Genomic DNA, 15138 nt, shown 5'->3' on the forward strand with positions numbered 1-15138 from the left:
CTTGTTTTTAAGTTAAAAGATAACTCCAGAGTCAAATTCACTTTCAAAATAATACAATTAATGCCACCTTTTTAAGTTTCTCATTAGGCTTAATTCTGTCTAACACTAAATAATTATATCCAAGTATTGTAAATGGCCTGGAAGGCAGTTTAGATTTCTAAGTGGTGTGTTTTGTCTACCTGTAACAGAGATTCAAACAGTAGTAGTAGTCTTTGATTAGCACTTGCATTATCCAGCTATGTGAGAGTTCTGTAACAGAATGGAACAGTTTCAAATATCTTTTAAAAATGTAGAAAATAAACAGAAATAGATAAATATTATATGTAATTTTATGTAAGTTTGTGATAATGTTATTGTCTAATAGCCATCATTAGCTATCTCAGGCAGTAACAGCCAAATTACTTCCAAGCCCTATTATCTCCTCTTGATGAAACAAATACATAATGTAGTGTTTGTATAGAAAATAATTCTTCTTACTCTATGATTTGTCTAGCTATTCCTACAGTTGTTGTGCAGCTGAGAAGCAGGCTAATTTTTTCAACAATACCAAAAAATGTAGGAAAAAAAGCCATGGTGTGTCTAATATGTTTAGTCCTGATAAACTTTGCCTATTCTGGTGCCTTATACAAGTTCTGCCCTGTCAGAGAGTGCTGCTGGCTACAAAGGCAGCAATGATGTTTTGTATCACCAAGTTGTATTAGAGAAAAAAGACCCCTGTCAAGAGATTCTTGTCCTATTTTCTGTTCTCTCTTCCCCAAATAATGAGTTGCCCAGGTTGGGATGACACTCTCCCTCTGCTCTGCTTTGTAAGGGATGCAATTAGACCTGGTGCCTGCAGGATTGAAGCAGTTCCTGCAAAACTGAGTTTTTCCTTGTTGTTTGGCAAGATTGTCAGAAAACCTTTAATTCACAATTCTATACCAAGTAGCTTTCTGAAAGGAAGCATTCTCTTTTAGCCAGATCACCTTGTTATGTTGTTACCCCACAGGATTTTCTGTCTCTGCCAGGCCAGGAGTGGTTTTGTGCTGTGTCCTCTCTGTGTGACCCTGCTGGTTGCAAAGAACCTGTTTGTCATGTCTGGCTCTTGGAAAAGCCCTGATTTCTGTGGAGCACTGTGGTGAATTCTGTGTGCCCCTTCCAGGGCACCCTTCCACCTCTGAGCCTAAAACTTTCCAATATTTGTGGATTATCTGTAGAGCTGGGTTGGAGCTGTCACTTTTAAGTGATGGAGAGTTTTAAGAGCTGTTCACCACTGTGTGATGGTACATATGGTATTCACATGGAATTCATGGCTCTTCTCCTTGCTAAGAGGAAAATCGACTCTTTCTTTTGTTGCTATGTGGCTGAAGTTGTCACCAGAGGTCTTAAGCATTTTGATTTTATGCTATATTAGGGTGGTCTTTGTGAAACAATTGTTTTTATTTCTTTCACTTTTCTAGATTATAATGAGAAGTCTGGTAGTACTGTGTTAAAGCTCTGGCCCTGCTCATTGGCATGGGACTAGCTAGCACTTATTTTCCTCAGTTTCATTTTGGCTTGCAGCATCTGACAGGCCACATGTAACCATGTACATGCCTGGAGTGATGCCACACTGGCCCTCTCCTGCCCTCTCAGGTCTGAGGGAAGGTTTTTAAACAGCCACAGTTCAGTCCCCTCCCCATCACAGTGACATGTACTGTTTGACCAAAGGTCATGGTGTGGGTCAAGAAGCAATCCACCAGCTAGCTTCTAAAAATACCTGGGACTGCTTTAATAGCCATAGATATTATATAAACATATATGTGTGTGGCATTGCAAGGCTTGATGCTCACATCTTGCTTGCCACAGACTGATAGCTGGTGACACCTAGGAACTGGTCAATGCCAAGTTTTTCTTTCTGTAGGATTGGTATCTATTCAGATTAAAGATGGGCACTGACCTTTAGGGCCATACTCATCCCCTTTTTCTGTAATTGCAAGAACATGTCCAAGGAAGCTGGAGTTGAAGATAGTTATGATGTGCTGAACGCCCTGCAGAGCTCCTGGGCTGTTTGCTGTTTCCTCTGCCCTGTCCCACTTGTCCAGGTGGCAGACATTCACAATAGCTGTGTCTGTACACTTGAAATCTAATAGACTCAATGTCCTTTCCTGATTTTAGTCACTGGAAATTACATTCTCTACAGAAACCTTCATTCGATGTGTACACACGTGCTGCATGAGTAGCAGATATATTTTGTATTTCTGGTGTAAACAAGCATGTTGTGTAAGTGGAGTTGATACTAAGGCATAAAATGCTGTCACTTGACTGTGCACCAACAAGCCTGTCAAGTTGTTCCTCTGTACTCAGTCATCTATTTTATTTTGGACTCGCTCCAGTTTTCTGAAACCTGAGGAACTTCTGAGCTTGCTCACTTGGAAAAGAAAACATCAAAACCAGTAATCTTGCCCAATATATTTGTTTTGTTCTGCAGCATGTAAAACACTCTCCAGAGTGGCAGCTGCTAGAGAAAATAACAAATCCACGTATTTCAAAATCCATTGCCTTGTGGTTCTGGAGGTTCTGGGAATTTAATTCATGCTGGTACTTCAGAGCACTCATTTCCAAATACAAGGCAGTGGCATAAATGCTTTTTATGATTTTGCTGCTCCTTTACTAAGGCTGGCTTTGTGGTTATGTAGCAAACCAGGGGGTTCTTTCCATGCACCTCCCATAGCAGCAAAGTTGATTTTCTAAGTAACCACAGTGGAGCCCTCAATTGATCAACTTGAGAATATTTGATGTTGGCTCAAGGCCCATTATTCTCTTCCTTCCAGGAAGAATAATAATAGTAGCCAATAACTAAACAATCTCTTTAAAGCAAAATATTTACAAGAAAATCATCTTAGACAGTACTACATGTAAACATAAGCAGGCTGCAGTGTAAGCAAGCCTAGCTTATGCACTGTTGATATCAATCAGATGGAATTCCTTGGAAATCTGATTTTTTTTTTTCCTATGTACCCCTCAAATCTTCTAAGAACTGGCAAACTGATCATTACTGCAGCTCACAGCCCAGCTCATTTTTGTGCCCAGTTGTTACACCCTGCAGCCCTCTCCCTGGGATCAAGTCACAGTTTAATTCTTGCTAGTCCTTGCTCAGTTCCCTGCCAGCTTTGGCACAAGCAGGCGTTTGGTTTGTGGCAGTGCTGGCCCTTAGAGCACATGGTTCTGCTCTTTGTTGTGGACAGAGCAGATGGTGCAGAGGCTCAGGCTGAGTGGTCAGGGTTGGGGGAGAGGGCAGCAATGCTTTTTGCCTGTGGCAGTATTAGCCTGCACCAGCCAGTTTAAAGTGGTTGTGAAATTGGTGCCTGAGTTTGCTGAATTTTGAGAAAGGATAAGTGAGTCTTAATATGCAGTGAAGACAGTCAAGCCTGGTTGTCTGTGGCTTTGTACTGTGTGTTTTGCCATCACTCTCCCATTGCAGCACATCCAGCTCTGTGCAGACATAGCTTCAGGTTTCATGTTGTGTTTTGCCTTTTTTTTTTTTTTCCCTTTATGTTTGTGGCCAGTTTAATAAGACATGTGCACAGCTGGGCTGGAATGTGCTCATGGTGTCCAGCCAGCAAAGATCTTCTTGCCTTCCTTCTGTAAGAGCACCAAGAATTCCTACCTTTGCTGTCTGAATGGTGCTTTTACAGTTAATGATAAACACCAGTATCTTCAGGACATCTCCCAGCAGGGGGTGGGAAGGCACCATCTCAAATCCAAGTCTTCAGTTTCACTAAAATAAGCCTAATTTTGAAATACAGATCACTATAATCTAGACAAGTGGAAGGAGATGTGATTGAGCTGCATTTATCTCACTTTATAAAACAAGACTAGAAATGTAATGCAAGTAAAAGATTAGCCGGAGAATTTTTATTCTTAAAATCAATTTTCCTGGCAATGGAAAATGTGTGGGATTCTTCAACTTCTTGATTCTTTCCACTCCCCGAATTTTATTCTTGTTTGTTTGTTTTCAGTTTCTTGACATTCTGCAGTACTCATTCATAAAAGGAAACTGTATGTGTGTGTGTGTGTAGTGATAGCATCACAAATTATATAAATACCTTTTTGTGTCATGTGTGTTCAGTGAGAAAATAAAAAAAGGGGGGGGGGGGTTCATGCTGTTCTTTGTCTCGAGTGGTAGGAAGCAAACTTTCTTCCATTGCAATGCTTTTGGCACAGTTCAAGTTGTCCTTCTTGGGTGATTGTGTAACACCAAAGACCTGGAAATTAGGTTCTCTGCAGTGATTCATATCAAGCTGCTTGTGTCCCTCCTGCACTGTCCTGATGTCAGAGCAGGAGTCTCATTCCCTGGGAGTGAGCAGTGTGTGCAGGTGGGTGTTCTTTGTGTATGATCTGCACAGTGCATTATCACAGCTTGCAGGGCTAATTTTAGGCTTCTGAACTCAGGTATTAGCTGATGGTATGAGTGTTTATATTGAATCTAACGTTGCTGATGTTTTGGGGATTTTTTTCAATGGCTTCAAGTGCTGTTGATAGAAAATAAAACCTCTTGCAATATTTAGTACCAGGAAAAGAACTTAGTAATTTCATTGCCTTACATAATGGGTTGCTTTTACTACATTGAGTAAAATTACTTCTGCATTTGTCACAGTACACTGGCAGCACGTGATTTCACTGTGCCACACACACAATCCTTTTCAAGGTGAAACCTTGTGAATATTTACTGCATAGTGTTACTCAGAAGCCTTTAGACACTGGAAAACAGTAGGTAAAAATGCATGGATCGAGGCAGTTGGCATTTATGCTCCTGCTGTAACATAGGCAGGCAAAAAAAATCCCATTGTATTCTGTGTGCCATTGTGTGCCTTCCCAAGGGCTGAGGCTGCTCTCCCTGTGTGAGTGTCCTGTCATGCCTCTCCCTTCCATTCCAGCTCCTGCCTTGATGCCCAGCTGCTGGGCTTTCTGAGCAGTTGGGTTCTTTGTCCTCACTCTTACCCAGAAGGAAGACAGCTTTCTGCATTGTTCCATGTGGGAATTGCATTGCCTGGCCTTGGTCAGTTTATTTGTGGAATAAGCAACAAAATAAAACTTACTTGCCCTCTTGTACCTAAAATAAGAATGGGCCAAATCAAAGACTAAGAATTCTAGTTTCTAGCAAATACATCAGTGCTGGTTTCCCACATAGTATTTTGAAGTCAAGAATTTTGTGAGCCACTAAAATCTGCTGGAGACTTACCCAGTTTTAATTATGGGTGTGAAGTAGAGGAGTGTACAGTAGAAACAAATCCTCCAAAAACATGCATGCCTCTGGTACTAATTTTAGTGGTGGAAGGAGTAGGATTTTAAAAACAGCATAATCCAAGGAAATGGCTTTGTATTCCTGAGTTGTCCTTAACAATTAATGGATAGGTAACATGAGCTGTCAACTTGAAATTTGGAGCCACAGAGGAGCTGGTTGTTGTCCTCTATTCTGAGTGTATAGACATGGGAACATTAATATTTAGTATCTGTGGTTTAGGATTTAGTATTCATTTCTAAGCTTGGTAATGGGAGCAGTAACCTCCAGGTTTTTGCAAGTTTCTTTAAATAAAGGAAAACCTTCAACCCTGAAAAAGCCCAGTCTGCTGAAATGGTATTCCCTTCTTCTGTTTAAACCCTCTTAATGAAGAAAAGTAGTATGCTAACATACCAATGCTAATGCACAAAGGTGTTTGTACAAGCCAGCTGCCTCTCTTCTTGGCAAACTTCTTATTTTAGTGAAAAAGTAATTTGCTTGGTTTTAAAAATGAATTTGTGTGTAATTTGATAAGTGAGGGAAGACCAAAAATTTCAACTTTGATTATGGTAACTTAAAATAAGACCAAAAGCCACAAACTGGTTTTTCCTATTCCTTTTGTCAGCAGATATGTAATTTTTATAAGTGATTATTTAGGAAATGGTCCAGAAATTAACTATTTGGTAAAAGTTAGATTTTACTATTTATGTGCTGGGTTTGGGTGGAAATCCAAAACCTTGACAGACCTCAGAGCATGGAGACTTAGGCTGTGGAGACCCATCTGGATTCAGGACAGTAAACAGTGGATTTTTGCAGTGGAAAAGCACAGCAGGAGTATGCAGGGATGGCAGGGACTGTGCTGCTCATGGATAACCCATAGAGCTGCAGCTCTGGGCATGGTGGTGCCCCAGGCTGGGCCATGTCAGCCCAAGGGGCGGGGGGGGGGGGGGCTGGTGACAACCAGGTTTGCTGAGAAATGGCCCTGGAGGCGCTGGCCAGGCCTGGCCCCTGTCTGTGGCAAGGAGAGGAGCAGGCACAGAGCCTGGCACAGTGTCTGTGTCTGTGTGTGTGTGTGTGTCTGTGTGTGTGTGTGTGTCTGTGTGTGTGTGTGTGTCTGTGTGTGTGTGTGTGTGTCTGTGTGTGTCTGTGTGTGTCTGTGTGTGTCTGTGTGTGTCTGTGTGTGTGTGTGTGTCTGTGTGTGTGTGTGTGTGTGTGTGTGTGTGCCCTGCCCATGGCTCTGTGTGTCTGTGTGTGTGTGTGTGTGTGCCCTGCCCATGGCTCTGTGTCTGTGTGTGTGTGTGTGTCTGTGTGTGTGTGTGTGTCTGTGTGTGTGTGTGTGTGTGTGTGCCCTGCCCATGGCTCTGTGTGTCTGTGTGTGTGTGTGTGTGTGCCCTGCCCATGGCTCTGTTTGTCTCTGTGTGTGTCTCTGTGTGTGTGTGTGTGTGCCCAGTCTGGCCATGGTTCCGGTGCCCGCGCTGTGCCCGGGCCCTGCCCGCAGCTCCCCGGGCGGATGTGTCCCAGCGCTGCCTGGGCGCTGTGCGCGGCCTGGAAAATCCCCCAGCCGGGGATTAAGCGCTGCGAGCGGCCCCGTGAGCCCTTGTGAAATGTCACCGGAGCCGTGTGGCTCCGCTCCAGCAGCAGCAGGCAGCGGGCTGGGACGGGGCAGAGCCCGGGGCCGCCGGAGCCGCAGGCCGGGCACAGGCAGGGCCTTGAGCGGCTGCCCTGCGGAAACTTAACCATCCCCAAAACCGCAGCTCAGACTGAGAAATAAAACAGCAATCCAACATTACACAGCCGACTGCAGCCCTCTCAGCCCCTTAGATAAACCGGCAGCTGTTAATCAAAATGTTAATTAAAGAAACTAGCAAGAGCGTGTTCATTTTAGCGTGTTTTTCTGAGCGTGCTCCCCGTGTGATGTGTGAATCAGAGGGCAGACGCGCTCGGGTCCCCGCTCCGGCCGTGGCTGCAGGGTCTGTGCTCTTGGTCTGGCCCCGAGGAAATGGGAAATGCAGCCACAGCCTGCCTGTGTCAAGTGCAGTCATGTTTTTCATTTAAAAGGTTAAACTGCACAAACATTTTAGTTAGCACATCCTAATTACAGCGTTGCTCCATTCTTTCAAAAGGAAGTGTGAAAAGGCTGGTAATATTTAATTTGAAAGACACTATTGTGCAGGCACAGTAGGTCTGTGCCCTCATTTGACTGTATTAGTGATTTCCCTAGGATTTTGCTGCAGTAAATTTTTAATTAGTGTAAAGTTAACGTGGTCAGTGTTTTTAAAGATGAAAACAATTGTTTTATGCCATTTGTGATTGACCAGTGATAATGATCTTTTTTTATCCTTCAAAGCGTAATAATGCCAAAGATGTTTAATTGGGGTAAAGTAATGTAAGTATTTGACTTAAAAGAAGAAACCAAGCTACTTGCTTTCAATTGATGCAATTGAAATTGCAATTTGCATGTTTACATTTCAAGAGATTTCAAATTTTGGAAATTTGAACAATATTGCAATACCACTGATTTGCTTCTCACCATCCTTTTCCATTGTGAAAGAGTTAAAAATTTTGCACTTAAAACCTCAGAACAAGGAAGAGAGGTGCTGGGTGTGCAGGCAGAACCCCATGCTGGTCTCATTTCTTGAGTTTTTCCTGCAGGTGGGCACTCAGTGTGGAGTGTCCTGTTGGCCTAAGGGAAGCACATGGATTGTCACACCTGCAGGTGTGCAGGTACAGGTGAGACACGGGTGTGACATCGGAGAGAGCCCCAGGAGCTCCCTCCTCAGTTCCATCAGCAGAGAGGGGCTTTGTACTTGGCCAGTTCAAATATGTGTTTATATTTTAGTTTTTCATCTTACATAGCTCTTGTATCATGGCAGTGGATGTCACTAGTTAGTCATGTAATGCATAAGAAAAATACTTGTTCTCAGTGTCTCTTTATCCTCTAATTTCTTAATCAAAGAATGTGATTTCCTTAGCTGACATTACTATTTTTGTGTGCACCCTGTGATATTTTCTCCTACTTCCATGCTCAAAACAGAGTCAATTCCCTCTTATTGATCTCTTTTGTGTGCAGAGCTTTCCATTTCAAGGCCTTTTTTTTTGCACCCATCTTCAGAACTTTAGGAGTTAGCTGTAGCCCTCTTTGTATTTCGGTTCACTAGCAGCTTTTAAGCAAGTTTTCATTGTCAGCATCTTTTCTTTTGTAGTAGAACTTAGTCTGATAGTCAACACACAACATTTAAAGTTTGCTAGGTGTAAAGAAATAGCTACAGGGGAAAACATTTAATTCCCAATCTGGCATGAATAGGAGCATTAGGAAGATGAAAGCCAGGCTAGCATTTGGATAGGTGACTTCATCTGAAGTCATGACACAGTATTATACTATGTGATTAGGTCTTCTAAGGAACACTGTTGAAGCTGAAGAGGAAGAACATGGTGTTAAAGATGTAAATCTAATTTCTGGGTAGGGAGTGGGCAGAGAGGGAGAAAAGCAGAAATAAGGTGGTGGTTCTTCCCTTTTTTATTTGTATCTTTCAACACACCATTCCTTATGAATCCTTTGTTTGCCAAAGTTTGATAAAAACTTTGCAGTAATTCTGAGGTGTGGTATTTATTTTGAACTTGCTTTATACTTATTTTTTTTTTTTAATGAAGCTTTTCTTTATTGTTGTTCAAGGTAAACGTAAGTTGGAAAAATGTTGTCTTATATTTTTGAGAAAGCTGACCCATAGTGCATCTTGAGGCACTGCTGATCTGTGCTGCTTACTCTGTTCGATGCTCTTGTTTGTCATCACTGTGGCTTTTCTGAAGTTTGTTTCAAATAAGAATTACGGTTTTTTAATAGCAAAAGAATGACTTACTCAATACCTGCTTTTTAATCAGATGGTGCAGGTATTGTCATGTCATCAACAGGCTACACAGAGATTAGTGTTCATAGTATGGATGTTATAATCTCCACATGGCCCAATTACCATCTAAGACACTCCACTGTCCTTCCATAATAACTTTGCCATATTTGTATTTCAGTGCCTAACAGATTTACAGGACAGTTACTGACCACACCTCTTGGCAACTTCACTGGGCAACAGTACCAGAGATTTGAGCTTGGTTGTTACCCCACAATGGTTTTGAGATGTTAAAGCCTTTGCATTTGGGTTTTCCTGAGCAAGGAGGAGGATGGGGTCAACATCCTTCTCTGGTGGAGAGGGGATACATTCCACAGCAGCTGGTCTCCCTGGCTCCATTTTTGCTTGTGCTCCATGAATAATTTAATGTCCTGCTTCTATCCCTTTTCCCACACTATTCTCAGTAGTTTTACTGGTCTGAGGGAGCTCTGAATAGCTCAAGCAAACCTGATGGGAGTGTCCTTAATTCCAGTTTGCCACTAAACAACACAGAAAACCCCAGTCTGTCTGCAGGCTTGGGATGGCACTATGCTTGATGCTTCAAAGGCTATTTTACATCTCTTGGGGGAAAACCCATGTATTTTAGGGAGGAATTTTAAATCCTGTGGAAATTGATTACAGAACTACTTGTGTGCTGACTACAAGGGGGTTTTGAACGGATTAGTAACAAATAAGGAAAAATGAAAAAACTGGTTGTGGAGGGGCAGCAGCTGGGAAAGGGAAATACTTGAATGCTATTTATTTCAATACATTAATTTATTGTTATATTCTTAATAACTGTGCTTACAATCTGCTGCTCACTCTCTTTCCTGTGGTGGCAATTTTGGTTGTCAGGGAAGGTATGCTGGGTTTGGGACTGTTTAGCAGCAGGTAGCATAGAGGAGATGGGCATTCCTGCCTGGGTAGTGTGTGCTACTAGAGAATTAAAACCCATCCTGACTATGCTATAGTTATACCTTAAAAATTATAATTTATCCTAAATTATAGTTACATAATTATCTTCTCTTTGAAATATTTCAAAATACTGAAGCTGGCATTCAGAATCTTACTAGTGAGGATGATCACTTTCCATTTCTCCTTTTTTCAATGGCAGCAACAAAACTTACCCTGCTTATGTATAATTTAACACAATTTTATTTAATATATTTTGCACAGTGATCACTGGTGAGTGGATTTTAGTTCTCCAAAATAAATGTCTAGGTAAGCTATTAATTTACTGTGCTGATTATTTCTCAAGTGAGGAGGTGCAAGACATAAGGTTGCATCAGTATTGCTTGGCCATTATCTGTTTAAAAGATATTATGTGTGGTTGTTTCTTAGTGACACAAGCATACGTGACTATCAGTTGGCTTCTTCTTGTGGTTTTGCTAACACTGAGTGATAAACAATAATATCAGCTGCCAGATGCAAACCAAAGTTTTTTTATGAAACAGTGAGACAAAGCATCTCAGGATATGACAGACAGTACTGGTGCCCATCAGGCCTTGTTGGTCTGTCAAAGTGGTTGCTTGGGCTCCATAAATATTCTATTTTGTACCCTTCCTGCTGAAGTGAAGATGACTTTGTTCAGCTAAATGTGTAAGGTCAAACACCACACAGATGAAGATGGAGTGACCTCATCCTGACTTACAGTGTGTACAGAATTGATGGCATGATTAAAGGGACATCAGTGGAAGATTAAGGCAGAATCCTTGCTATCTAGGTCCCGTGATTAGAGCAGGATAATGAAGCAGCAATAAGTGACTGAGCAGCAGATCAAGCTCCTGCACAGACCAAGCAGCTGCACCCTGCCAGGGTGGCAGCAAAGGAAGAGTAATTTGCCTGCTATGCCTATGATTGTTTTAGCTCCCAGTTTCTCCTGCTAAATCCTCATGGACCTTATTTTTATTTTTATCTTTGTCATGGTTAGATCAGAATGCTGGTGGACTAGGGCTGCAAAAGGGATTTTAGCTGCTTGCTGAGTAAAATCTGGAGCTATGTTGAGGTGCCCTTCCATAGCAGGGTCTGTGCTCTGCTGTCATATCACAAATCTGAGCTTCCTGGAGAAATGAGAAAACCAAGTCAATTAGCTCTCCATTATTCTAGGAATGAAATACTCTCACTGACAGGAAATAAATTTTTTATCCTTAGGTAAAATATGTTTGTTTTAATATGCCTGTCAAAATTTCTCAAATGACAACTCACACAGTAGCTGAGTATGATGGAGAAAAGGACAAGTTTGTTCTAAGTGTCATGATTATCATGCTTTTACTTTGTGATACAGACATGAAATAACAATTGCTTAAGCAAAAAGCTTTTTTTATGCTTTGTATCAATATACATGTCTAATCCTGTAGTTTGAGGAGTACTCTTACACCTATTCTACACAATACTCTTAACCTGTATTAAATCTTTTTCTGAATGTTCACTGAAGTTCCAACATGTCTAACTGATCCAAACTCGTGTGTGTTCTCCTGGGTGTGCTTCATTTTTACTGCAGCTGCACCAGCAATGACACAGGGCACTTTGACTTTTTGCCCAGTACTTATGTAAGGACTCAGTATAAAAAAAATGAGTTTATGAAACTTGATCTGTACATCTTGTATTTGCTGCCCAAAGCTATTAATTGATGCCCAGAGAGAATGAACAGCACAAAATACTTGCTAGCTTTTGGGAAATAAGCATAGACCTGGGAGGAATGTCTTGAAAAATTTTGCTCTTAAATTAATATTTTTCTTAGTTTTTAAGCATGAAGCAAAGAAAGCAGCATTTTGTGAAAAATCAAATTTTTTTTTCTACAAAAGGGTATCATCTTTTAATATAGCAATGAGTTATGAATCATAGTACATCCAACTGTTTACTCATTGATAGAAGAATAAGCAGTAGTAGCCAAACACAATGAAAAGCTTTCTCTTTTTTTTTTTTTTTTTTCTTCTTTTTTCCCCTGCCCCTTCCAGGTTACTTTTTTGCATTTTGTCAGAGATTGCTGCATGTTTAGTAGGAAATAGACAATGGAAAATAGGATTTTTAAACCCAAGAAAATTGACAGCCAGACTAAGGGCCAGGTGAAGCTTTTTTTTTAAGCTCTGGAAGAGATTTATATTATCATTATCTATTTTATCAGGAAGTCCTGTGTCCTTTGGCCTGATGCATATATAATACTTGCTCAGCTATAGCACAGAGATGCTGTTTTTCCAACTTGATTGTTTGGAGCAGAGACATTGTTTGCTGGGATGCCATCTCTTTTCACAGATTTCTTCTTCACAGTGTCACAAACCTGTTGTATAAATGCAAAGGTATTTAAGGAGGAGTTTACCTGTTAAAGTTTAGTGTTGAACACAGCTTTCATTTTAGATCAGATTCTTTCCAGTGCTGTGACATGAAGGAAAACCTTCTGGTTCTTTATCCAAAGCCAAAACTTAGATTTTTCTGATATTTAAAAAGCAAAACAAACCAACAGAAAAATCAACAGAAAACCCCAAGGAACAACAATAAAACCCCTCCTTCCCTTAAATTTTAGAGTTAAGAATCATCATACTTAGTTGCTGAAATGGAAATATCACTTTGATATGCTATATGAGCAATCACAACATGGAAGCATTTTTTTCCTCTCAATAGTTATGTGAAGGGAAGGGATGTGTCAACTTATAAAATTTGAAAACTGAACACTTGGAGATAGTTGTGTTTTTGGGCTGAGACAAGAGTTAATGACAAATGAGATCTACATTAATTTGGCAGATGATTAGTAGAATTTATTATTGTAATATGCTTAACAGAAAAAGCATGGTAGTCTTGATTATTCAGTGACAGTTTGTGTAGTAATTATTCCAGTAAAAACTGTGTCAGTCAGTAACTATATTCATTAGATCAAATATGTAATTCTTAACGTGTCTGCTTTCAAAAATAATATTAACTTTGTCTATTAAGATGAGACTTCAATGCTTTTCACATGGTTTGCAAAACAGTTCTTAAGTAGATTTCACTTAAGGTCATGAATGTTATAAGAAGACTGAAACATCAAATATAAGCAAATTATAGTAGCAGCCCTACCTCAATTTGTACTTATGTCACCAAAAAAAAATATAGGTCTGGGGAGGTTATGAAAAATGAGCTGAAAATTCTTGATTTGTTGATAGACAACATAAGTCATGGGTATGCACAGAAGTGGCAAGTGAAGATTTCACAGCCCTGCATTGTTACAATATCTCTTTCAGAAATTGTCCCAGAATTCTAGAAAAAGTTTGCTTGGTGGAGTTTTTTCCTGGGTGTGTGTGTGTCTGTGTATGGAAATCCTCTCTGACAGGCAGACTGTAAACTTGTGTGTGATCAGCCATTAACCTTAGTTTTCTTAAGTAATTTTTGTTATTGCCAATTTAAAATACTTTCTATTAAACTCACTGGGTTGAGCCTGGTGCTGCTGAACATTGATGCAAATAGCAGTAGCATCTCAGTTTGGTAGCAGAACAGTGCAGTTACAGTTGCCAGAAGAGAAATATTCCTATCATCCAGATAAATTGCTGAGATTACTGTTCTGTCTGGTTTCTTCCTAATGATGGAATGCAAGGAGGTTGTCAGTTTTATTCTAGTCCCTTCTTTTCATCTACTAGTTTTTTTTCAAGAAAGTAATATTCTCTCTTGCTTCAAAAAGCAAAAGTCATCATAAACTCCCAAAAATTGCATAGTCCTCCACTGGTTTATTGGAGATTATTTGTAACTGTGATAACCACTTGGATTTTGAATTTTCTAAATACACAGAATGTGGAAGAGTGTTGAGTAATGTTTCTCATTACCTCACAGGGTGTAGCATCACTGGACTCTAATGGCCCTCAAATAGTAACTGAACAGAGCTCAGGGATTCTTGCCATTGCTATAAAAAGCCATTTGGCAATAAGCACTGAGTCATATTAGAAGCTCAGGCATTTACTAGAACATAAATATGCTAAAATATTTCATTTACAGACTCTTCAGTGGCAGCTGGTTCTAGAAAACTATGTGGATGATTTTGGTAGCTAATCGTTTTAAATATTACAGTTTTAAAGCAATTGTTCTTGGGATAGGTGATAACTTACTGAATTTGTTTGGTATTTTTGTTGGGCATTTCACACTTCACTTCTCGACTATAATTACCCATTCCAAAGTGCTGAGTATTTTACAAAGTTTTGCAGAAGGTAGTTTGCACCTATTTTCACAGTTAAACTGGGAAACACACAGGAGTTGGTTCAGTTTCTTTCTTAGTCCACGCTCTATATTCATTCATTATTTTTATTTTTCGGAGCTGATGAACACATTTCAAGTGCTCCTTCCAAATAGGTCATATAAGCAGGACTAATTTACATTTCCCAGAGCATTACAGGCTTCTGCACTGGACTTGGCTGTCAGTCTTGGCTGTAGTTGTAGCTTCACGAGTACCCTGCTGCTTTTACGGTTCACTTAAGTCAAAATCTGTAAGGTGATCCCGAGATTGATCGGTGGTGGATTTGGGCACCTCTAACAATACTTGGCTGCTAAAGATGTGTTAGCACTGCCTTTGCTGTCCCCTGACACACCTCTTTCTTGTGCCTCTTAGAAATGTGGTTTTCATTTCCCTGATTGCCAGAAGTGTCTCTGAAGTAGGTGTTGATTACACAGACCCTCGAGGTGTCCCTGTGTCAGTGAGCAGTATCAGGTCTGTGCAGGCAGAGCTGGAAGCTGCCAGGTGTTTTAGGGATTCATGCTTCTGAAGAACTGCCTTTACAATAGACACTGTTTTACCTGAAATGGTGCCAGCACCTTAGAAGTTTTCATGGTTTGGTGTTAATTTAAAATCTCATCCAGTGACAGACTCTGACCTCTTTTAATTCAGATACTCAAGTTTTTATATAATATATGTTGCTACTTTTGATGCTGCTGCTAAATAGAAACAAGAAGGAAAAAGCCCAACCAGTGCTCAAAAAACCCGTGTAGGTCAATATTTGAGCTCATGTTCTCAGAGGTGTTCCATACTGGATCGATCATTCCAAAAGTTTGTCATGAATT

General features: G+C 40.5%; 1 protein-coding gene across 4 annotated transcripts in view; it reads left to right on the forward strand.

Moving 5' to 3' along the window:
* The window catches only part of ATXN7 (ataxin 7), a 56418-nt gene that overhangs the window by 32574 nt on the left and 8706 nt on the right, over positions 1 to 15138 (forward strand). The gene's annotated exons all lie outside the window — the stretch shown is intronic.

This window comes from Erithacus rubecula, assembly GCF_903797595.1.
Source record: "Erithacus rubecula genome assembly, chromosome: 13".
NCBI classification, from domain to species: Eukaryota; Metazoa; Chordata; class Aves; order Passeriformes; family Muscicapidae; genus Erithacus; species Erithacus rubecula.